This window comes from Mauremys reevesii, linkage group 5 (genome assembly GCF_016161935.1).
Source record: "Mauremys reevesii isolate NIE-2019 linkage group 5, ASM1616193v1, whole genome shotgun sequence".
Taxonomy (NCBI): Eukaryota; Metazoa; Chordata; order Testudines; family Geoemydidae; genus Mauremys; species Mauremys reevesii.
The window spans coordinates 65,295,709-65,321,253 of NC_052627.1; the positions used below are offsets into that span (position 1 = coordinate 65,295,709).

The window sequence follows — 25,545 nt, forward strand, 5'->3', positions numbered from 1 at the left end:
TTGTACAAAGATTATTACAGTAGTGTGTAGTCAGAGGAAAGCACTACTACATGCTCACTTAGTTACTTTTGCTTTGAAAGATGGAAGAGAGGCCAAATTGGAGAGCATAAGAACAAACCATTTCAATTTCATGAGAATTATGCTAAATGTATGTCTCCTGAGACATCCATGCTCTGCCCCACCTCACCCCCTTTTCATCTGATTTCAGCTGACTTCTAATTCAACTAGACACTGGGGGGAGACGGTTGGGAGAGGTCCTGATGCTCTCCACGCCAAATTTATACATTGGGAATGAGAACAACAGGATAACAACAGATATAGCCAGAGGAGGATGGTTAGGTGTAAGGAAGAAGCGGGGGGCACGGATACTAGATCGACAGGTCATACTGGTTGTACTGTGTCCCTACCAAGTTGGGTGAGAGGAGCCAAACAGCAAAAATTAGGATGTTTGTTCACCAATGCGAGAAGCTTAGGTAACAAAATGGAGGAACTGGAGCTCCTGGTCCGAGAATTGAAACCGGATATCGTAGGAATAACCGAAACATGGTGGAATGGTAGCCATGACTGGAGTACAGGTATGGAAGGGTATGTGCTGTTTAGGAAAGACCGATGCAAAGGTAAAGGTGGGGGAGTAGCATTGTATATCAATAATGAGGTGAAATATAACGAAATAACTAGCAATGCAATGGATAATACGGAGTCTGTTTGGGCAATGGTCACATTGGGGAAGAAAACTACTAGAGCCTCCCCGGGGATAGTGATTGGGGTGTGCTATAGACCGCCGGGATCTAGCCTGGAGATGGATAGAGAGCTCTTTAATGTCTTTAAGGAGGTAAATACTAATAGGAACTGTTTGATCATGGGGGACTTTAACTTCCCGGATATAGATTGGGAAACAAATGCTAGTAATAATAATAGGGCTCGGCTTTCCCTAGACGTGATAGCTGATGAATTCCTTCATCAAGTAGTTGCTGAACCGACGAGGGGGGATGCCATTTTAGATCTGGTTTTGGTGAGTAACGAGGACCTTGTTGAGGAAATAGTTGTAGGGGACAACTTTGGCTCGAGTGATCATGAGCTAATTTGTTTCAAAATAAATGGGAGGATAATCAATATTGCATCTGAGACTAAAGTATACGAATTCAAAAGGGCTAACTTTACTAAATTAAGGCGACTAGTTAGGGAAGTGGACTGGACTAACATATTTAGGGATCTAAAGGCAGATGACGCCTGGGGTTACTTCAGGCGTAAGTTGCAGGAGCTGTCAGAGGCATGTATCCCGAGAAAGAGAAAACGGCTAGTAGGTAGCAGTTTTAGACCGAGCTAGATGAGCAAGCGTCTTAGAGGGGTCATTAAGAAAAAACAGAAAGCGTACAAGGAGTGGAAAATGGGAGGGATTAGCAAAGAAACCTACCTTATTGAGGTCAGAGGGTGTAGGGAAGCAGTGAGAAAGGCAAAGAGCCGGGTGGAGATGGACCTAGCGAAGGGGATTAAAACCAATAGCAAAAGGTTTTTTAGCCATATAAATAGGAAGAAAACCAAGAAAGAAGAAGTGGGACCGCTTAAAACTTTAAACGGAGTGGAGATTAGGGATAATCTTGGAATGGCACAATATCTGAACGAATATTTTGCCTCGGTCTTTAATGAGTCTAATGAAGGGCTAAGGAATAGTGGTAGAGGGACTGATGGGAATGAAGATATGGGGGTAGACATTATGGTATCTGAGGTAGAAGCCAAACTTGAACAGCTAAACGGAAGTAAATCGGGGGGCCCGGATAATCTTCATCCTAGAATATTAAGGGAATTGGCGAGTGAAATTGCAAGCCCGTTAGCGATGATTTTTAATAAATCTCTAAACTCGGGGATTGTACCGTTTGACTGGAGATTAGCTAATGTAGTTCCTATATTCAAGAAGGGGAAAAAAAGTGACCCGGGTAACTACAGGCCTGTTAGTTTAACATCTGTAGTATGCAAAATCATGGAAAAAATTTTAAAGGAGAGAGTGGTTACGGAGCATGAGGCCGATGGCAACTGGGACAAATTACAACATGGATTTACAAAAGGTGGATCGTGCCAAACCAACCTGATCTCCTTCTTTGAGAAAGTAACAGATTTTTTAGACAAGGGAAATGCGGTGGATTTAATATATCTTGATTTCAGTAAGGCGTTTGATACGGTACCGCATGAGGAATTACTGGTTAAATTGGAAAAGATGGGGATCGAAATGAAAATCCAGAGGTGGATAAGGAGCTGGTTAAAGGGGAGACTGCAGAGGGTCGTATTGAAGGGTGATCTGTCAGGTTGGAGGGGGGTTACCAGTGGAGTTCCTCAAAGTTCGGTTTTGGGTCCGATTTTATTCAATCTATTTATCGCTGACCTGGGAACCAAGAGTAGGAGTGGGCTGATAAAGTTTGCAGATGACACCAAGTTGGGAGGTATTGCAAATTCGGAAAAGGATAGGGATATCCTCCAGGGAGATTTGGATGACCTTGTAAACTGGAGTATTAGTAACAGGATGAAATTCAATAGTGAGAAGTGTAAGGTTATGCATTTAGGGATGACTAACAAGAACTTTAGTTATAAGCTGGGGACACACCAGTTGGAAGTAATGGAGGAGAAGGACCTAGGAGTCCTGGTTGATCTTAGGATGACTATGAGTAGGCAATGTGATGTGGCCGTTAAAAAAGCTAATGCGGTCTTGGGATGCATTAGGCGAGGTATTTCTAGTAGGGATAAGGAGGTGCTAGTCCCATTATATAAGGCGTTGGTGAGACCTCATTTGGAGTATTGTGTGCAGTTTTGGTCTCCCATGTTTAAGAAGGATGAATTCAAACTGGAACGGGTACAAAGAAGGGCTACTAGAATGATCCGAGGAATGGAAAGCCTGTCGTATGAAAGGAGACTTGAGGAGCTCGGTTTGTTTTCCTTAACCAAAAGAAGGATAAGAGGAGATATGATTGCACTCTTTAAATATATCAGAGGGATAAACACCAGGGAAGGAGAGGAATTATTTCAGCTCAGTGCTAATGTGAACACGAGGACAAACGGATATAAATTGTCAGTCAGGAAATTTAGGCTTGAAATTAGACGAAGGTTTCTAACCATCAGAGGAGTGCAATTCTGGAACAGCCTACCGAAGGAAACAGTGGGGGCGAAGGACCTCCATGACTTTAAGATTAAGCTAGATAAGTTTATGGAGGAGATGGTATGATAGGATAACGGGCGTAGTCAATAGGTCAATTAAGTGCCACACTGGTAATTAGTACCATGGGTCAATGATAGGATATTGTTAGCCTTTTTCCAGAGGGTATGGCTGGAGAGTCTTGCCCGCATGCTCCGGGTTCAGCTGACCGCCATATTTGGGGTCGGGAAGGAATTTTCCTCCAGGGTAGATTGGCAGTGGCCCTGGGTAGATTGGCGCCTTCCTCCGAAGCATGGGGCAGGAGTCACTTGCTTAAGGAGTGGGTGGATCGGCTTATGTGGCCTGCATCTTGCAGGAGGTCAGACTAGATGATCATAATGGTCCCTTCTGATCTCGAATTCTATGATTCTATGATTCTATTTTTGGTAAGAGCTACCACTAGAACATATCTGCATTTTTTAAAAAATGCAATACCATCTTAGTAAATAATTAAAGAATTTAAAATGTAATCTCATGTTTGCTTCTCCATGAAGTTTGGCAGGTGGCAAGTGTTCTCTTCCCCAGCACAATCTCCAAGTTTTGCTCCTTCTCTTTCATTTTTGGTAATGATGTTAAAATACTAGCTAATTAATGGGCCACTTTCTGCACTTATGCCTATGCAAATTCACTAACTTCAAGAAGACTGAATTGGTGTAACTAAACAGTTGGTCCAATGTTTCTAACAATATGATAGGGAACATGCATATAGGGCAATGGTTGAGCAGCATCATAGTTACCCCAATATTAGGCCTCCACATTTTTCCAAATCTTTCTATCTTGTCTCTAATTGTAGATTTTTTTAAAATATTCAAGTCTCATTTCACTTCTACTAATTATAGGCATAGGAATGCTATATCATTAATTTACTGTTAGTTTGCTTAAAACTTTAATATTTTGGATATTTGCATGATAATGAATGATTCCTGGTGCACACTGTATTCATGTTACTGCACAGCCATTCGTGTCTGCAAGAAGTGCCAATAACTAAAGAACCTGAGCCATACACCCATAAACCAGCAAAAAACATTTCCATCAAATAATTTACAGATAAACAATGAAAGAAATGTTGCTTGAGAATTTGGAGCATAAGGATATTTTCTTTGTATATTTTGACATGTACCCTTCACCCTTCTCCTCCCAGGCCATTTTACATATTCAATCCTTTGCTTTTGCCAAAACATCCAAAATGAAGTTGTGTCTGATCAAAACAAAAATATTGGGAGTCAGATTTGTCAAAACCATACTGTTTTGTGAAGTTTTGGTTTTAGCATTTGATGAAAAGTGGATAGAGCACTGGTCTGGCACTCAAAGCATCTGGGTTCTAGTCCCAGCTCTGCCACTGACCAGCTGGGTGACCCTGGGTAACCCCCTCTCTATGCCTCAGTTTCCCCATATGTACGAGGGATAATACTTATCTCCCTTTGTAAAGCACATCTGATCTTGAAGAGGAGGTAGGTATTAGTTGAAAATCCCAATTAGCTGTATTCAGGACTATTTTAAAGTGATGAAATACATTTCCTATGAAAAAACAGAGTCTAATCATCAACTGGCATTATATAATCGTTATAAGCTAGAAACTATCAAACATTGATACACACTATTAACAAAAGGCAATCATTTTCCCTGAAGAATACTTATAGAAATTGTAGAAGGCTGCTGGCCAATAACAAAAGCATTAGAAATGGACCTGGGCATTACCAATTTGTCCTATGGTAAAAGTGTAGAAACAATAGAAGTCATACAGGTAACTATGAAAGCCAGCAGGTTTGAAAACCCAGGATCTAATTGGAGTACTAGAAGAGGAAACCATTTAGGATTCTATCAAAGCATTTAAATGTGTTTAATTTTAAACACGTGTAGTCCCACTGAAGTTGAAGTGTCTTGCTGGCTCGGGGCCTAGAAAAGTTCAGTTACCTTATGACACTGGGCATATGCCAGCTCATGAGGAAAGTGGGTAATTTACTGCAGATGGGTCAGTGTTTGGAATATATCTGGTACCATTACAGGAGAAGTCTGAGGAGGATTCTTTGGAAATATGTGCCAGATATTACTTTGTTGTTCTGTCTTTATCAGCATATGGCTGTAAGTCAAGGACAATCACTTTGAGATATGGACAATGCGAATCAGTGATTTCTTCAACAGTGGGCTTTAAAATGATCAAATTAAATTCTCTTTTATCAGCCCATAGCAAGCTTTTGCATCCAGGTGTTGGTGTACATCTGATACCTGATAACAACAATAACATAGTAAAGGCTATTGAAGTGTGATGATGCAAAGCAGGAAGAACTCTGTTCTGCTGCTGTGTTACCATTTGGCAGGTGGAGGATGAGATACATCCAGAAAAGCTAGCCAAATGGTGATTTGCATGATTACATTGAAGAGGTCTTACTAAAGCTGTGGTCCCAGATCATCATCCCTTTTTCCCCTTGACTTGTGAAGATCAGACAGAGCACACACAAGGACATGGATCATGAGGGTTATAATTAAAACTAGTACTGAACAACTGATGAGTGGTTTATTTGGGAAAGCTCACTGACCAAGCATGTGATCTGATATTAAAGAAGATTCTGCTGCTGTTTCTGTAGAGAAGAATGAGTAAGAAAAAGAGGGGGTACTATGCACATCAACTTGTAATAATTTGTACTTACTCTACGTCTGTCAGGGTTCCCTCCCAACTCTGAGGTACAGATGTGGGGACCACTGTTCCCTCTAAGCTGTGTATGTGCCACACAGATCCTAAACCCCATGCACACGGCAAAACACCGCACACACAAAAAATGAAATACCACATTGGAGCCAGGCCAAAATATCATTTACCGGCAACTTTTGACATTGTTCGCCCACCATCTATCACCACAGCCAGATTCTACTAGTTGGCAAGGAGGGGAAAGGGAAAGGAGGGAAATGAATTGTTCGTACCTCTCCCTGCCAGCATTTCCAAAGTGGAACGTTGATCATGTCAGGATGGTCGGGACCCACACATCTCCTTGTAGTCTGTTCATTTGGCTGTGTACAAACTCAAGTATGTGTGAATAAGTCAAAATGCCTGGGCATAGTTGCTAAGGAACTGCAAAGATTTCCCAGCAATGAACAAAGGTAAGTGTTATTTTCGTGATTGAAATCTTTCAAAGGCATTGGACTTCATACATTTACTCGTGATGTTTTACCATTTTCCTGCAATCGCTACACCCCAACCTGACCAGGTGTACAGCCAGCGCTGCAGCCAGGGAGTTGCAGCGCTGGATGTGCCTTGCAGGTGTGGACGGTTACTAATTGCAGCGCTGGAAAGCCTCTACCAGCGCTGCAACTTGCAAGTGTAGCCAAGCCCTTCGAAACAAAAACCCTTCCTTACGGATCGGATTGCTTAGCATGATTCTTGAAAGTCCAGCTGAAAAGCAGAGGAGGCAGATTAATCTTGAACGCAAGCGCTCAAACTCCGAAGAAATCAAGGTACTTATTGACAGTGTGTTGTTGGCTATTAAAATGAACAGCTCAGTGCTTTCTATTCAGGATATTAATGACCATATGGAAAAGTATGTATGCGTACCAATGAGCTGGAGAAGTAAAAATTATACTTTTGAATTTTTTGAAATTATCATCAACTGCATTGTCCAAAATGACCTCATTCATGAAATAGCATCGGCAATGTTGATGAAAGCACTGATATATCCATTAACAGATACTTGATACTCTAAATATAGATCTATACATTCTGCAGACTATAAAACTTCATTTGGTGGACTATTATGTTTGCAAGATTGTGATGCTGTTTCAATAGTGTCCGCAATCAGAGTTTTATAAAAAACACCAACTCGATCTAATGAAAATGGTAATGTTCACATCTGATCATGCCTCCCTGATGTTGGGCAAACTCAACGGCGTGGTGGCTCAGCTGAAACATGATATTCCACACTTCGTCTTGCAACATTGCATTGCACACGGGAAGACTTGGAGATTTCCGATGCATGGAAAGAGGTCAAGCTGATAAGAGACATCGAAACCTTAATGAGAACTGTCTACACGGTGTTCTGTCAGTTATCCAGGAGCAAATGCAAATTTCAGAAAATAGTGGATGCTTCTGAATGCGAATCAGTGGCTTTCAGGCCACTCAGTGAAGTGTGCTGTTATCTAGGCACTTTTCACTTTGAGCAATTATTCACAATATTGTGACTTCAATTTTGGAATTCATCAGGTCAAATCCCTATGTTCAAAATACAAAGACTTTCTTGCTGAAGAGATTGTTATAGTCAGTCAGTAAAATGACTTCAAATTTGCAGTAGCCGAAAGAATCAAAAGCCAATTCCCGGATATGGTGACATTTGCTCACTGTAGAGGTACGGACTCACCCCTGCGGCGCCTCCTGCTAGTGACTTCCAGGAATTAGCTCATTCCAGCTCCGGAGAGCCCTCTGCAGGCCGGTGATCTGCCTGTCTTCTGGCCCCCGTGTCCCTCCCAGACCCGGTGCCCTGTTGTCTAGGGTACTGCACCCTGGCAGTAACTCCCCAGTCTTAGGGTCTCCCCTCCCCAGGGAACCCCCACCCACTATCCCCACCTCACCTCAGTATATAGCTACTGCCAGTTATTGTCTAGCCCCTGCACCCTGGAGCAGACTGAAGTACCAGCCAACTCATCACTGGCAAGGAGGGTTTGGATCTGCTGCCTTTGCCTACCCCTGGGCTGCCCTCTGCAACCCCCAGTACCTATTAGCCCAATGCTAGGTCACAGCCTTGGGCTTTCCAGGATGGAGCTCCCCAACTCCTCTGCCTTTCCCCAGCCCTGCTCTACTCAGGTACCCTGTCTCTAGCTCCCTGCAGCCAGGCCCATCTCCCTCTACAAACAGAGACAGACGACTGAGCTCGTGGCTCCCAGGCTCTTTATACAGGCCAGCTGTGGCCTGATTGGGGCATGGCCCAGCTGCAGCCACTTCCCAATCAGCCCATCTTAGCAGCTCCCAGCCATAATCTTCCCCCAGGGCTGTTTTAAGCCCTTCAGGGCAGGAGCAGGGTAACCACCCTGCTATGCTCACCATAATGAACAGTTTCAGGATCTTGCAAAGTTGATGGATATTGGAGGAACATTCCTTGCATCAAGTGCAGACTGTGAGCATGGGTTTAGCTTAATGAACACCCTATAAAACAAACTACGGAATCGTTTACAAGTAGATCATTTAGACATGTTGATGTGTATTAAGAGTTACCAGATGGATAGAGGACTGATAGATCTGGACAGAGTTTATATTGAATGGGCAAATGAAAAAGATCTGGGCAGCCTTACATTTGCCTTTCTTTTTTACATGTGTCTGAGTTTTGGGGTTGAAGATTGCTGTTATTTCAGTCACTTATTCAATTCAGGATGATCTAAAGTCATTGGTTATGCCCAACCTATACCAAGGTTGGACTCCTCCGGTGCATGAAATTAAGCATGTGCTTAAGTCTTTGTGGGATCAGGGCTTAAGGGGTTTATTCTTCCCTAGCAAAAGGGTACATTTGCCATTGAAGAAAATGGGAGCTGCACTCATGTAAATGATGCAGAATTTTCAGCATTAAACTCAATAGGACTTCGTAGGAGGTGAGAATCAGGGCAAGAATTATCTTTAGGAACTTGCAGTTCTTTCCCAGGTAAAACTCCCACATTGTGTTAATAATTGACAGGTTGGTCAAGCTTCCATCATGTTCTCTACCCAGCACATAGAGGACCCAGTTAGTGAACTTGGCTAGAGGAACAACAGGTGATTTGGCAGGAAAAGCTTGCTGATATAGAATAGCCAGGTAAGATTGACAGCAGTGCTATCTACCATGGAAGTTGGCAACAAGAAGATAAGCATGGAAACAAGCGAAGGCAAATGTGGTTAACCTGATATAGTTCAGAGGATAAGGTGTTTTCTTTAGAAATATTGTAGCATCTCCAGCAAAGATTTGGATACCTCTAAGTAAGGGGTAAACAATAGACTCTACTAGCAGATATTCTGCTGCTTGTTTCTCTTCCAACGTACAAGCTTAAAATTAAGAATGATACACAATAAATCAATGAGCCTTCTATTTTTTTTTTTACAAAAGGTTGTTTAAAATGAGAATCATTTTACAAGCTACATTAAGAAAACATTGGCATACAGTGAAGCAATCAAAAGTAAGGAAGTGCCATGTTAAGACTATATGCACCATTTAAATTGTCCCTTTGTGTACATGCTTTCTAATACAATCTTTAATTGCATCAGCTCATATTAGGAGAGTCTTTCCAGAGACATCAATGGACTTTGGATCAACCTCATACATGGTTCCTTAATGGGTTTATCACAAGTAGAATCATGGGGAGGGGGCAAATAAAAGCCAAACTTTGAAGTAGGCAACGGTCATTACTTCCCACAGAGAGTCTTCACTTAGCTATCAATGAACACATCCTGGAAGTCTGTAGTGAAAGGGACTGAAGACAAGGCCATCCATGCTGAAGTCTTGAATCCTCCCCCACATCCCATCTGCTAAAAAACCCACGTTCATTTAACTTGATGAAGGTAGCCCCACCACTTGGAATGGTGGGAAACTTCTGAAAGCTGAAGTCATAGGGCCCTTCTATAGGTGGATGCTTAACACATTTCAGTCGGACCCCTAATGTTCTAAAGTACATGGAGATACTCAGATTAGTGGCAGGATATACACATGCGCTTTTTTTTCTGTCACTGAAATAACCATGCATATGCTGAAGCACAAATAAAAGCAACTGAAAATTTTCCCATTGTTTATAAATTCAGTGTATTTCAGCTTGAACTACATCCAGATATCAGCCCCCACTTAGACTTAGTTCTTTGCTTTGATTTATCTAGGTTCTGGTTCAATCCTGCACCGATGAAACCAGTGGGAGTTTGGCCACAGATTTCAGTAGGAACAGGAGAAGCTCCTTATCTACATTTGCTGAACCAATGCTGTGAAATGTGTCAGAAGTGTCCATAATATAGACAGGGAACATACAACCCTCACTTCCACCAAAAAAAGTATGCGTACCATTCAGGATGTATTCTAACACTACTGAATGGTAACACCAGATTGGGAAATTGTGGCAGCAATTTTGACACACGTTCTATATATTCCACCTCCAAATAGTTGTGCTATCAATTTTAGTCATTTACCACCATGATTTCCAAACTGATAGTAAATGCCACTTATTGAAGAGATTCTGATCAAGACTATGTGACATAGAAGCTAAATTTCAATTTTGACCTACCTTTATATTTAATGTGTGTGCTACTTTTGCTTCTCCTGAGAAAAGATTTGTACAACTGCATCCTATAAGAGGATTAACAAAGCAAAGGGATCAAGGGTTATTTTTGTATGGAAAATTCTTGCACACCATGAAAATAAAAATTGAAATGTATTTAGATTCAAATGATGAGAGTCCCTGCTCTGGCAATGGAAAAGTCTATAGAGTGCTTAAAGAAATTTAATTAACTTGAAAATGCAACTTAATCCCTGTATTCTAATTAAGAGCAATAAAAGTATCTGTAATGGTAAGGGGAATTAAGACATAACTAGCAAGGGAGCAGCTCTACTGGTGTGTAAACAATTAAGGACAGACTTTCCAGTCTAGTATGGATGCTTTGTGCCACTTTGTCAGAACAAAAGAACAAACAGACATTAAAGCTGCTCAGCTGGCCCAGGGAGGATCAGTTTAGGATAAGGTTTCTTCTTTGGTGGTCGAAAATTGATAGAGGCTCTTACACCATTCCCTCACCTCTACTGGGAATGTAGGAGGAGAAAGAGGACATGGGTGGAAAAAACAGATTGACCACTGTGCCCCTAAGCCACGTCAGTCTGCAGTTTCAGTCCTTCCTAGTTGTTGTTGTGAATAAGTGTGCAAAGCTTTAGATTTATGCTCCCCTGACTCTTCTGCAGGCTCAGTGCAGGGCTGTGCAAGAGGACCCTGCAGAAGAATCAGGGGAGCATACATTTAAAACTGTAACTTACCTTTGCATGCTTACCCCAGAATTATGTTTTGACCAGATCAGCCTCATCCAACATCTGGACCAAAAGGTCACTTTATGATAATTGTACTGAATAAAATATGTCCACAGTTTATTCAGGAGGCAGAGGGAGAGGAGTGTAAAAAAAAACCCCTAATGTTTATTGTCCTTTCATATTTTCCTATTTCCAGCACCCACAGAATAGGAGATTTCTACTATAAAGAAATAAACCCAAGCAAAAGAAACTTACGGTACTATTAATATTAATGTAATAATATTTTTGACATAGTAACAACACTGCATACAAGAGACAGGGACCAGGGCTCAGAAGCACTCACACACTAAGGGGCCTGTTGACAATCAACAGCAAGACTTATTGACTTCAATAGGAGTAGGCCTTTAATGGCAAATAAGGACTAAGCCCTAGGCACACATGAATGACTCACATGAAGAGCCAGAAGTAAATACTTTTTCAGAAGAATGAAAAAGGCACTAATAGTTCTACATTTAGAGCCAAATCCTACAGATCTTACTCCAGCAAATCTTCACCACCTGATGTCAATAAGTCAATTGATAAGTTTTCTAGAGTAAAGACTGAAACAAGACCTGTTCCTGTCCTTGCCGAAGTCAGTGGGATGATTTCCATTGATTTTAGTGGGAATAGGCTTGGACCAAGAAAGCGGGCAGAGTTTTGGCTCCAAATATAAGAACATTTGTGCACTCAAGGTCTAATCCTGCATCAATTAAGCTAATGGGAGATTTTTTTCACTGATTTCAAGGGAAGAGGATCAGGCCTCCAAATATCTTAAAATATGTGCAGTAGACTATTCCCACAAATGCCTATCAGTTTATATATAAAAAAATCACACTTGAAATTGTGTTTTGAAGGACATGCTTTAAAGGACCCTATTTGCATTTCTACTACAGCCAACCATTTTCTTTGTGCCACTCAGACTTGAATGACATTCTCTCCTTAAAAAAAAAAAATTGGCATAGTCCCACGGGCATTTGAAGCTGATTGCTTTTAAATTTTTAATGTTACAGCATGACATGAGATAATGAAAACTTTATCCAGAATTACTGTGAATTTATGATGTACCTTATGGGATCTTTTTCCATTTAAATTAGATGCTGGCAGAGATGATAGCTTGCTGTCTAAACTATGTACTTGAAATAAATCAAGTTTCTGATTTTTTTTTCAAAGATGAAAACAATAGCATCAGATGTCCTATTAGAAAGAAAGCATCTTAATGTGTGACTGAAATACCCAAGAATCATGGTAACGCTTGAGGTTAGACACATCAAGGTAAATGTTCACTTTTGAAAAAGGAGTGCAGGTGATGGGGTGGGAACTGCATGAAAAACTATGAGAAGAACTTCACAAAATTATACAAGAGACTTATTGCTTCATCTGGTCCTGTTGTACCAGATCCTCAGCTAAAACAGTGTATCTTCATTTACTTTGGTGGAGTTACACCTAATTGATGTAACTGAGCAGCTAAAGAGCTGTCCCAATGACATGTTAAAAGCTGTTCCAAAAGTCTGTACTTGAAATTAAAACAAGTCAGTCAAAATCCCTCAGTGAATCCTCAAGTAATCCTGGAGAGAATTTTCTTAGACTAAAATGAATGCTTTTTTTAATTTTACATTTAGACCAACCCTAGCTATCTGCCAAAAGCCTGTACTACTGTCATAGCCAGTTAAGTGCCCAAAACAAGAGCCATCCTTTTGTCACAAGGTAGAACTCCTACATTGAACCAACGCACCATGCTATGGTAAGCTCTTTACAGTTCATTGTAGCAAGATCAAAGTTGGTCATGGACTGTTTTTGTTGAGTACCTAGAGCCATGGTGTCTTTGCTGTGACTGGGGGATTCTGCACACTATCACAATACAAAGAACTAATTAATAGCACCCAGCGAGGTAACTGATTATAGCCAGATAGTGGTGTTTGGCTACTAATCAGTTTATGTGGCAGTCATGCCTCTATTTGTTAACTATGCCATCTTTGTTAATGGTTCATATTCTATCACATTAGGTAGTTCCATTCAGATAGAATTTTGTCATGCTCCCAGCAAAATTCTTCATATTGTCTTAAATATCAACAAATGAAATCTGTTTGGTCCCTTTGTTTTGTTATTGCTTATCCTATGGAAATAGCTGATAGTGATTTTCAGACATCTCTACAGCTATGAGAGCTGCTCTGAACCCAATTAAAATGAAGCTATGCTTCCTATTTGACTGTTTTTTAATATTGTCGCTCTGGACACTTGTTTATAGATTAATGAAAGGCATCATAACTGTCTCAATATGTGTCAAGTCTCTAGTCCAAATACAATTTAAATACATCACCTGAGTCTGGCAAAGGGGAAAAAGAGTAAAGAAATATCAGTTATTCTGCAGTACAAAGTTTAAAAAAAAAAAAACAAAAAAAACCCACAATGACCAAATCTTGTTAGCAATAGGATAAATCAACTAATGTTACGGTTTGAATACATACACTGTCAAGTTGTTGCTAAAGATAACTGGAAAAAAATCATTAAAATTTTCTTGATTGTGTAATCTATTTATCATAAATCATTATAATATCATGGTTATTTACTTTGACAAATGATATTTAAAATGAGAAAGAAGATGCAATTTCAAGAGTGAAGATGAAAATGAAGATGCAATGTGATGGACTTCAGCAAGGCTTTTGACAGAGTCCCACATGACATTCTGATACGTAAGCTGGAGAAATTCAGTCTGGACAGAACTACCATTAAATGGTTACATAATTGGTTAAAAAAACCAGAAACAAAAAGAGTAACTACTAATGAAATGACATCGGATTGGAGGGAGGTCTCAAGTGGGGTTCCACAGGGATCTGTCCTGGGTGAAGTGTTGTTCATCATCTTTATTAATGATGTGGATGTAGATATAGAGCACATACTGATTAAGTTTGCAGATGACACAAATTTGGCAGGTTGCCAACACTTTGGAGGATAGAGCTAAAATTCAGAGGTATCTTTATATACTAGAGAACTGGGTTATAGGCAACAAAATGAAATTCAAAGACAATGTAAAATGCTACACTTAGAGAAGAATAAACAAATGCACAAATATGGGGGGGGCAGAGGGAGGAAAGAGAATTGGCTTGACAACAGCACTACTGAAAAGTATCTGGGCATTGTGGTGGATCACAACATCAACATGAGTCAGCAATAGTACTCTTGCAAAAATTGCAGTGCAGTTTTTGGTTGCATTAACAGAGATATAGTATGCAAGTCACAGGAGGTGATAGTACCACCCTACTTGGCACTGGTTAGGCCTGAGCTAGAGTACTGGGTCCAGTTTTGGTCACCAATTTATAGAAGGGATGTAGAAAAACCGGAAAGGATCCAGAGGTGAGCAACAAAGATAATAAAAGGGATGGAATGCAAGCCATATGAACAAAAGCTGAAGGAACTGGATATGTTTAGTTTGGAAGAGAGGAGACTGAAGACTATGGAGTGATATAACAGCAATTAATTGAAAGGCTGCCATAGAAGGCAGGAGTTCAAACTACAGCATAGCGGAATTAGATTAAATCTGAGGAAAAGCTTCCTAACTAACACTAAGACAATGGAACAGACTGCCTTGGGAGGTTGTGGAAGCTTCTTCACTGGAGGTTTTCAAAAGGAGGCTGGATATTCATCTGTCTTGGATGGTTTAGATGGGTCTCCACTCTACTTGCCTAAGTAGTGCTTCACCATCTAACTATCAACGTATACCCATTTTGGGGGATGTGCTGTGTAAGTACTCTTCACACCATCATAAGGAGTGTGAAGTGTAGAATACCCTTAGAACCTCACCTTTTTCATCCCTTCTCATTTCAGTGCATCCCTTGGCATCACAACACAAGGAGACATTTCCTGATGTCAGTCAGCTAGGAAAGATAATAGAGATAAAATATTACCTTCCTCATTCCAAAATTATAATTCTAGCCCAGAGATAGGCAACCTATGGCACGGGTGCCAAAGGCGGCATGCGAGCTGATTTTCAGTGGTACTCACACTGGCCACCAGTCTGGGGGGGCGCTCTGCATTTTAATTTAATTTTAAATGAAGCTTCTTAAACATTTTAAAAACCTTATTTACTTTACATACAACAATAGTTTAGTTATATATTATAGACTTATAGAAAGAGACCTTCTAAAACGTTAAAATGTATTACTGGCAAGTGAAACCTTAAATTAGAGTGAATAAATAAAGACTCGGCACACCACTTCTGAAAGGTTGCCGACCCCTGTTCTAGCCAGTGACTCTATAGTGAAGAACCTGAGCTGAGACATCTGTACACTGATAAAGGAATTCTCTAACTAATTAAAGATTGTCTTGGTGGCAGATGTAATTACAATAAGAGCATCACATTTGGATGATGGCCCAATTTTCAAAGAGGAAACGTAATACACAACATTGAAGTTCTCCTACTTCCTACTCTCTTTGTGACCAAACCAAAGTGTCTATCCTAGCACAGACCACCATCTTCTCAATCTCCAACCAAAACCCCTGATTCTAACTCCCTCCTCACATTCCCCCCATGTCTCTGGTGGTATTAGCCTTCTGTTAATCCCCCAAATTTGTCTTTGGCCCTTTCTCTTCAGTGTTTCTAGCTACTGCCAATTACAAATTTGTAGCATTGTTTGACTTCATAGTATATTTTCCAGAAATTCTGTAATTAAGGGGCCATTCTGAGACTGTGGAATGAATTAAGGATCTTCACAAATCTCACCACCTTCTCTAAGCATGAGGGCTATTTTTGACTTTGTATTTATGTTAGAAAAGCCAATACAACAGGTTTATTTTAAAAACCCATACAACCAACATGCTCCACTGCACACATTTCTGCTCTCTGGAGGGAGGATCAGAGAACCACCACCTCATACCAGATATTAGTCACACTGCTTCATGCACTACTGGAAGATGCTCAATACTACGGTGATGAGTGCAATACAAGAACCAATCTAGAATACAATTAAAATTTAATAGGGAGAAGTGAGGAAGCCTCCACTACCCTTTTCTTTAACTGCCTGAAATATGAGTGAGAATTTTCCCATATCTATATTATTTTACCAGTACAAATTCCAATCTGAATAACTGAAATTAAAGGAGAAGATGGCATTGAGAAATTTCACTGTAAAATAAAGACATTGAATAGATAAAAAGTTGAACCAAAATTATTTCTGCTGATTAATAAGTCTGGAATAGGGAACAACTGATACAAACATGTATCTCCTTAAAATATTTTTTCTAGGTTTAATTTGTGGAAGTTTTCGATGATTATAATTTGACTTCCAGAATAAGATGAAAAACTTCTAGCCTACATTTCAGAAGGAAATGTATATGGCTGAGTTTTCCTGGTCACTTACTGATAAACCTGTGCTTTGAGACAAAGAGTTCATGAAAGAGGAAAGAATTAAAACCAATTGTTCAAAAACATAGCTGTTACAACCTTCTCGGTATCTCAGTATCAAATCTTAATTGATTTCAGTTATATTCATTTACTTTTCAAATGTCTTAGCCTTAAGTGAAAGCTTTGCTTAAGCCCTACAGTTCTTTGTTTTCATGTGGATAATAAATTACTAATCGGGTTTCAAGATTTGTACTACATACCAGTAAGTTTTATTTCATATCCAAAGGGCTAAGTATCTTTGACAACACTAATCTCAAGCCTCTAACTTTCCCTTGTATATTAGCAATGCTCTTTGAATTCTAAAATAGCCGTTCAAAAGTCAAAACAAAATAATTTGTTCCCCATGATGGGAAGAATTCCCTGAACAGAGTGATCAGTGGATGAGGGATAAGTAAATAAACACATGGAACTAATAAAATCTATTTTAATTTCACCTTTCAGTATCACACTATTGGAACTATCTAAAGAATTTTTTATATTTCCCCCAGCAAAATTATTATTCAGCTACACTAAGCACATTTAGACTAGTTACATTCTAATGTGTTAGGATTGTAACAAAACAATTCGTTTTAAGCATCAGTACTCAAAGAAACAGTCTAGTAGTCGGTTATATGATTAAGACCAATATTTAGGCTTTGGTAAATGAGCTATTCAAAAGCTAATAGGAAGGGATATGTTTTCATGAATTAAAAGATAATATACAATTAATCAACATGTGTTGGACAACAATCCCTGCAGTTTTGCTAATGTGCATGAGAATCTGAAAAAGAAATTGCCAATCACCATATAAGGAGCCAGATCCAATTCCCTTCTCTAAATGTAGAGTATGACAATATTATCACCTAGAGTTTCATGTTGGGCCCAGTCTTGAAATCACTACTCCATCCTTATTCAGGAAGTCAGAGATTGGCCTCCATAAGGCCAAAATTTTCAAATGCAGTGCCTGAAGTTAGGCACCTAAATAGGTGGCCTCCTTTTCAAAAGTATTGGGCACCCACATCTCTATGTAGGGCTAGAAGTCAATAAGTCATTCTGTAGATTTATGTACCTAACTTTTTGAGTTTTAGCCTCAGCCCTTTCTTCAAAAGAAGACTACCTAAAATTGATATGCGTGTCATAAAGGAAGGACTGAAATGCCAATCTTACAGGTAGGCTTGGCAGAATTCTATTTATTTTTTTTAAATTTTGACAGATATTTCAGTTTTTATTGATTTAAATTTTCAGTTGTGAAAAATTATGGGAGAATCAGACAGTTTAATGACAGTCGACATTGAAATTCAAAAGTTAAAGCTTTATAACTGTTAACAAATTGTCATCATATGTCAAAATATGCAGAGTAAATATCCTTATGTCAAACTCTAATAAGTTCTCAAGCAGTATTTTTCTTCCTTTATTTCCATTGATAATCAAAATATACAAATAAGCATTTTTGTCAGTGACAGTTACTGATAAAAATCTAATCCCTCCAAGCTGATTTATAGGACATTGAGTAGAATTTTGTCCTTCTAGCTTTGACCTTGAAGTTCAGCCAAGGCCTACCTGACTTCAAAGGTGTTTACAATTTTAAGAAAGAAGAAATGTAAAAAACTGGGAGCAGTTAGACTGTAATATAGCAGCCTAAGTTTGAGGCAAGGTATAAAATGTGGATACTTGTCATCACTGAGACAACAATTAAAAACTAAGTTTCTACTTATCTGGGGATATGCTCTTTTTTTGGCCTTCCTTTCTAGCATTCATGACTGACAGGGAAAATGACCAGCTTTTCTTTGAAAGCAGAAGTGAAGCAGAAGCACCAAATAATCATTTCACTCTGTGGCTGATAAAGTGAATCATCTGATACGATGAGACTTCAGCAACTCTTTTTGTATTCCATAGCTGTGTGGCACAGTAACACAATTCAGCTGCTGCATGCCTAGATCACAAAGAGGCTCTGCACATTTTTCAGTGTATCTACAATCTGGTCTGGTTACATGCTTTTCACTGACCTGGCAACCAGTTTGATTTTACAGGTATTTCAGTATAGTGCCAGTTCTCAGAAAAGTACACCAGAACATGGTCCATTTTCAGGTTTTTTTTGCAAACTTGTTTGCTTCCTGGGAAGTCAATTTTTAACTCTAAAAGGCTTTGTTATCTACCATAACTAAGAGCCAATATTGCTAATGGCTAAGATTTTATTCAAAGCCTTAACATGGAAAATTAGTTTTCCTGTCTTAACCTGCTGTGTGGATTTACAACTCAGTTATCAAATTGCTTCTTCTTACTACTTACAAATAATCATGCAATATCTCTTCCCTTCTTGGGACTGATATTTCACATACCTATGAAAAAGCTGTTGGGGTCAATTAAGAGGTTTGGATTCTGAACTTTAATATAGCTTTTCAGATTAATTAACTGATATTTCAAAAAAAATGTCTTTTGAACCAGAAAACTGGATTTTTTTGGGTCAAAAGCATAGAAAGTGTTTTAAGTCTTTCAATTCTGGAAATTATTCAAACCAGATTCTGTTTTGCAAACTTTTGTTTTTACCAACAGAGACAAAACAAAAAACCTCACTGTAGTCAAAGAATTCCTAACCAAAGTCTATTTTAAACATACTATTTAGATCTACTATCTATGGCTAAGCTTCCAGGAACTGTAGCAGCATCAAGGAATTTCTGATTTTATAACGCCATATTTGGGGTTGCTGCTTTCGGAAATGTTGATAATAAAGATAGTTGCATCAGTGATGAGACATGCTAGACCTGTTAACAGGGCTTCCATTTCAAGTGTCTTGCTTTCTGTAGATTAAGTGTGTCCCCGTAGGAGGAGGATGTATGTGTTGACTTAATTGCTCTAGTTTTACCTTTGAAGCCATATACACCCTACCCCCGAGCCTGAATTAATTTGAACTAGTATATTCAAAACAAAGAATGAGGAGTACTTGTGGCACCTTAGAGACTAACACATTTATTTGGACATAAGCTTTCATAGGCTAAAACCCACTTCTTCGGATGCATGCAGTGGAAGGGTTGGAAAGACTGGGCTTACTGAGGCCCCATAAGACTGGGTGCTTGCTCTGAGCTGAAGTGCAATTAACTTGAAATCAGAAGAATTCCCTGGCACAGGGGGTTGGATTGTTCTTACCAGAATCAATATCAGGATTAGTGTTAACTCAGGTAAGTTATTAGCATGTGCCTAGGTTCTTGTGTTCTTTTAAGTAGGTTTTCTGTAATTCTTTTACCTTAAGAGTGAGATGTTCTTTCTAAGCAAGCCTTGTTTTGTATACGTAACTGTTGACAAACATGGTTATCTTTCTCCTCAGAGACTGCAAGCAGATGTTGTCATTTGTACTGGGAATAACAGTGTAAGCAGGGAAACTATGCAACGTGGGAATACCCCAGTAAAAAGGAAGAGAAATGTGGGTCTCCACCCATGAGAGGCAACAGTTGAGGAACTGGAAGCCTGAGAGTGGGTGCCCTTCCTGGACCATTCAGAGGTGAATACAGGTGCTGTTGCCCTGAACTGAGACATATAAGAAAAGGAAGATTTGCCTGGACCTCCACATATGACCCTAGTATGGGCTCTGAATAGAATTAAGGACGTTATATAGAGGAAGAGGCATAGAAAAGTATTTGAAAATATTCAAAAAATAAGTTTAGAAACATTTAAGAAAATTCGCTGAGAGCTCAGGACCAGATTGTGAGATACTCACTGTGAACAAAAGTAATGTCTCACTTTGCAAGTAAGGGACTCTGCCTGCTGTGAGATACTATTAAAAGTAATTAGTGCCACATACTGGCCTTTAAACTATTCATAATGGAAAGGGCATCTCATACTTCCTACAAACTGGTAGAATGTAGAGAGAAGCCTCCAGCTAGGCACAAACAATTTGAAGATTCTTAGTAGGATTGAATCTACAGGGAGTGGGAAGGGTAGGGGAAGAATCAGCAATTCAGATCTGACACTGGAGGCTTTACAATGCATATCAGCAAGCTATTTTTGGTCCTCTCACTTTGAGTGAGCAGAATGGTAAGTGCAGCTTGGAAAGGTTTTCAATCTGTTTGATAAAGCTTACAGTGCTTGGCTAGAGCTTAATACCTCTGGATGGCAGAGCTGTTTATGCCAGGAGATATGACGTTTGTCCAGCCCTGGTGCTAGGCAAACATAGCAGGGAGGCTGCAGAAAGCTATGGGGAGGAAAGAAGAATTTTAGTTGCGGGGAAGGGGGTTCTGCCTATTTCCCTGCAAATTGAACCTCTGCATACCAGCCTCCCCATTCAGTTATCTTCAGTCTTTTGTGTATGGCTTTGTGAGATTCTTAGTGGCTCCTTCTCTCTTCTTTATAACTGCACTCCTTAGCCTTGGGCATGTGAGGGGTAGGATGGGAGCCATCCTGTACTTGGCACTTTCCTTCCTAGGCTCAGGTGGAGGCAGATGAGCACCCATCTTGCTTCCCCTACAGCCTCCTTAGGATCTCTCTGTTGTCTGGCACACAGATCTTTCAGAGTGCCTCTCTTTCTAACCCTCCCTATTTCATCAGTTGTGGGACAGCAGGTGGCTATTGGAGGCACTTGCTGTGCTGCTGAAGGGAAACAGAGCAGCTGTAGCTCAGTGCCTTGAGCCATTTCCCTGAAGCAATGGGCTTTTCCATATTACTGAGGGAAATGATGTAAATACTGTAAGACATGCAGCAGATGTGGAGCTGCTATGCAACAATTCTGTGAATAGTATATATGGACTTGGTCAGTAAGGTAAAGTTATTATATAGTTATATAGACTTTCCTGTGTCATTGTGTTGATCTAACTTGAAGGGCCAGCTGAAAAAAAAACCCACCACCAAAGCATGAAAAGCAATACAATGGATCTAGGTAGGGAACTACTAATACTATGGAACTTACTGTGCTTGATTACTACATTTTAGAAGCAGATTGTAACCATTCTAAAGCATACCATTCTAAAGCATACTTTGTTTCATATTGTATATAGAAGCCTGGGAGGGGTAACTGTCCAATCTTGGGTGGGGGGGGGCAATCCATTATATGTGTTTCAGATGACTAGAACATTGAAAATCTAAACTTCTCTTGTAATAGTCCTTGAAACCAGACAGACTGAGTCTGTCTTCATGCTCAATTACATGAAAAATTATACTTTATGAAATATGTTGTAAAATATTGGTATTAGATATTGTGCTCACCACATGTATCTGTTATCTTGAAGTACTTACAGTAAACAAACACTCTGAAAGCATCTGTAGAGGAATAAGCATTTTTCCCCCTCCTTCTAGACAGCTGTGTGAACACCAAACCTTAATTAGTGCAATATTAACAACAAATAGGTATGCAAGGAATGATGGCAGTCCATTTTTAATCCCGTAAAGATAACCCTAATTATTGTTTTTTCATAGTAATTATTCTCTAACCTCCACAGGTCTGTATGGACAATTTATTTAAGTTACATATTCAGGGCTTATAATATTATGGCAATAGGCACTGGGCACTGTAAGAGAGTTTCAGCTCGACAGAGAGAGATGGTCCAAAGACAGTTATATTTTGGGGACATTGAGGAGGCCCGGCATAGAGGAAATATGCAGTGCCATTCGCTGTGCTTTATCAGTTCTGTAGATAGCTAGAGATCTTCACTCTCCAGCTCTGTGCCTGTCAGAAAACTAAAATCCACTTAATATAAATGCACACTGGACTAACTTGTTTCCTTTTACTGAAGCACTTGCAAAGGTTAACAGTTATTATTCCTGTCAGAATAGCCTTTGCTGGGGGAAAACAAGCTTTGTAATATGAGTGGAGCTGAAGGCTATTCCTGGCACAGAAACAGAGACAAATCACTCTCCAGATAGAGGGCTGAAGCTGGCCTGTTACATCAGGCTATGCCTTGTTTCCTGTCCCTCTCCAGAAAGCTTGTTGAGGGCAGCTACAATCTGAAATCATGTTGTTTCTGCTCCTTAGTCATATCTGAATTTGAATAGGTGTGAACCAGCATTTTATCCAGTACTAATAGTGAAAGCAAACATTGACTACCAGCTGTATGTGCCAGGGAAAGACTATCTCAGCTACATTTAAACTAAGTTATCTCAGTCTAGTGATGCTTTTGGTGAGTTACATTGAAATACAATTCCTCCCACACCCTCTTCTTCTGATCAAGAGGGCCTTTTATCACATAGCTAGAGCATTCCTAAGTTCAGGTCAAGTCACCATCAAGACCAATGGTTAGGTGTAAAACAACAGGCAAACAACTGCCAACTGCAGTCTTACCTAGCCACAAGCAAGGCACAGATAGCAAACAATAGTCTCACACCTGGCCTGCCTTCCTTCAGGGAGACTCTAGCAAGCAGCAAGTCTGAGGTAGCTGTCAACTGTAGTTCCACATCAGGTCTACCTTCCCTCAGCAAGGCTGACAGGGGCAAGGGGTTTCTAGACAAGCTTCTCTCACCAGGCTAATCATCTCTCAGCTAACTTTTCTAGTCATCCCTGAAACCCCCTCTGCTCTTCCCTTTTTAAGCTCTCCCTCCAAGCCTGACCCCCTATTGCAGGTGTTGCAAGGCAGGGCAGATTAAACCCACAGCAGATCATTAACCCTATCCTGGCCAGGTGCTATTTATATATCCCATCACAAGGAGTTAAAAGATAAAGATTTATTTAAATTAGAAAGTTTGTGTATTCTCAGACCTTTCACATTCCTGAGTCCTTGTTGACTCAATTAGGCCTGTAAGGCACAACTCTGCCAGGGGGTTGATGCCAAAGCACACTGCTGTAGTGAGGGCTGCAAGCCCCTAAAATTGCTAAATTTCATATAGAAGAACATACAGCTATACAGCAATCAAGCTTCCTATATAGCTAAAATAGTATAGGAGTAGACAGTAATGTGGGTTTTCTCAACATGTACATATTAGAGTTAGAATTCTTCCACCTGTTTTTAAAAGGCATTTTTATGATGCATTTGTTAAGATTTTATTAGTTCATAGTGCATTTGCCAATACTAAATATTCATAACCAAATTGCCTTCAAACTAAGCTTGTTTTGGAGATCTACTTTAAAATTTTAAATCTAACCATGTTGGAAGAAAAATGGTTTGGTAGTATTAAATTTGTGAATGCCTAAATTCAGAAGGTCCTTTACAGATGTGTGATAAATTGGGAGTCCCTTAGAAATGAATCCTGAAAATGCATAGAAAAATAACAGATAGATAACTTAATAGTTGTTAATTATTCACTCCATTCCAGTTTTATGCATTTAAAATACATATTTTTGATAACTACCTTTTCCATCTTTTTGCCCTCCTAGATGTACCAAAGAATAAAAATAATACCATGTATCTTATCTGACCAATCAATTATACACTTTTTATTCTTTAATTGGGGCTTGTGGCACTCATGCATGAAAATTTAAAATTTATTTCCCGTGTTCATTTTAATCTTGCATGCAACCATAAAACTCCATTACAACTCAACTGCATGAATGTTTGCAGAAGCTAAAGACAAGTGAATGCAAGCATCTTTGAAGTGAAATTAAAAATTCAAACGAACATTTTGCAGCATTCTCACAAAGTTCTCAGCTACTAATTGGAATGATTCAAATGTGGTTTAAAAGTTAGGTCTTAATTAGATCTACCAAAAAATCAAGTTTGATATTTCTAGTTTCAGACAGTTTTGAATTACTTGAGCACAAAAGCTTCATGGTGGAAAGTGAGAGCTAAACAACTGTGCTCAAAGGTGTCTTTGCATAAAGTGATGATATTATTAATCTCCAATTGTTAGACCCAGCCAATTATATTAGTTACTAGCACTGTAACTCAGGGTATGGCTACACTGGCGATTTGCAGCGCTGGAAAGCCTCCACCAGCGCTGCAATTAGTAAATGGCCACACCTGCAGGGCACTTCCAGCGCTGCAACTCCCTGGCTGCAGCGCTGGCCGTACACCTCACTCAGCATGGGGAATAAGGATTCCAGCGCTGGTGCTGCAGCGCTGGTCATCAAGTGTGGCCACACACCAGCGCTGTGATTGGCCTCCAGGGAATAAGGTGTATCCCAGAATGCTTTTATAAATTACTCTCTTTGTTTTGTTATGCAGCCTCTCTTTGTTTTGTTGTGAACGAGCTCCGATCGGAGCTCCGTTCTGTACCTGGCTGTAAACAATCAAATGAGAGGCAGGGAGAGTGAATGAAACAGAACGGAGCCGATCGAGCTCTGTTTGAACTGCTTATCTATAAAAACAAACACTGATCACAGCAAACAGGAGCTATCTATACCTGGCTGTGAACGATCAAATGAGAGGCAGGGCAAACAGTGTTGGATGCAGGCTGTTAGGGTTCGCAAACATTTTGTGATTTTTCCAATCTCTCTCTTCCCCGCTCCCTGTCACAGTACACCACAGGGAGTGAGTGAAACAGGGGGCAGTCCGTGTTGGAGGCAGGCTGTTTGCAATTAGAATTAAGACTAAGGGCTCATGAACATTTTGTGATTTTTCCAATCCAGGAAGCTAACACACAGTGTTGGCTCCAAAAATCCCCTCTCTCTTTCCCCCCGCTCCCTGTCACAGTACACCACCCTCCACCCCCCTCTTTTGAAAAGCACGTTGGTGCACTTGAATGCTGGGATAGCTGCCCATAATGCAGCACTCCCAACAGCGCTGCAAATGTGGCCACACACCAGCGCTGGTAGCTGTGAGTGTGGCCACACACCAGCGCTGCTCCTACACAGCTGGATGACCAGCGCTGCAAACTACCAGCGCTGCAAACTGTAAGTGTAGCCATACCCTAAGATTGTTCACCATGAGGGAGATTCAATGACTGATCTTGGATAAAAAACAGATATCAAACATTAAATTATTATTTGGTAACTTCCAGAAGACAGCATTACAAAAAAGTGCTTTTTAGTAAATCATGGTTGTTGTATATTGGCAAATTCACTGACTAAATATGCTGAAAATACAATTAAGTACTTGAAAGGAAGATTCTGCCTCAGTGTTTCTGCTTTTTTTTTAAGACACAAA

At 39.9% G+C, this 25,545-nt stretch overlaps 1 protein-coding gene and 1 long non-coding RNA gene across 4 annotated transcripts in view; both read right to left on the reverse strand.

Moving 5' to 3' along the window:
* The window catches only part of FSTL5 (follistatin like 5), an 879,952-nt gene that overhangs the window by 775,834 nt on the left and 78,573 nt on the right, over window positions 1–25,545 (reverse strand). The gene's annotated exons all lie outside the window — the stretch shown is intronic.
* Window positions 9,280–23,009, reverse strand: LOC120406792. Of its 3 annotated transcripts, XR_005599586.1 has the most exons (5): window positions 22,809–23,009; window positions 21,767–21,830; window positions 14,965–15,038; window positions 10,397–10,458; window positions 9,280–9,791 (listed from the first exon to the last, which is right to left on the reverse strand). It is a non-coding gene; the product is annotated as an uncharacterized LOC120406792 (long non-coding RNA). The 3 variants fall into 3 exon arrangements; XR_005599584.1 differs by lacking the exon at window positions 21,767–21,830; XR_005599585.1 differs by lacking the exon at window positions 21,767–21,830 and having other exon boundaries at window positions 9,640–9,656.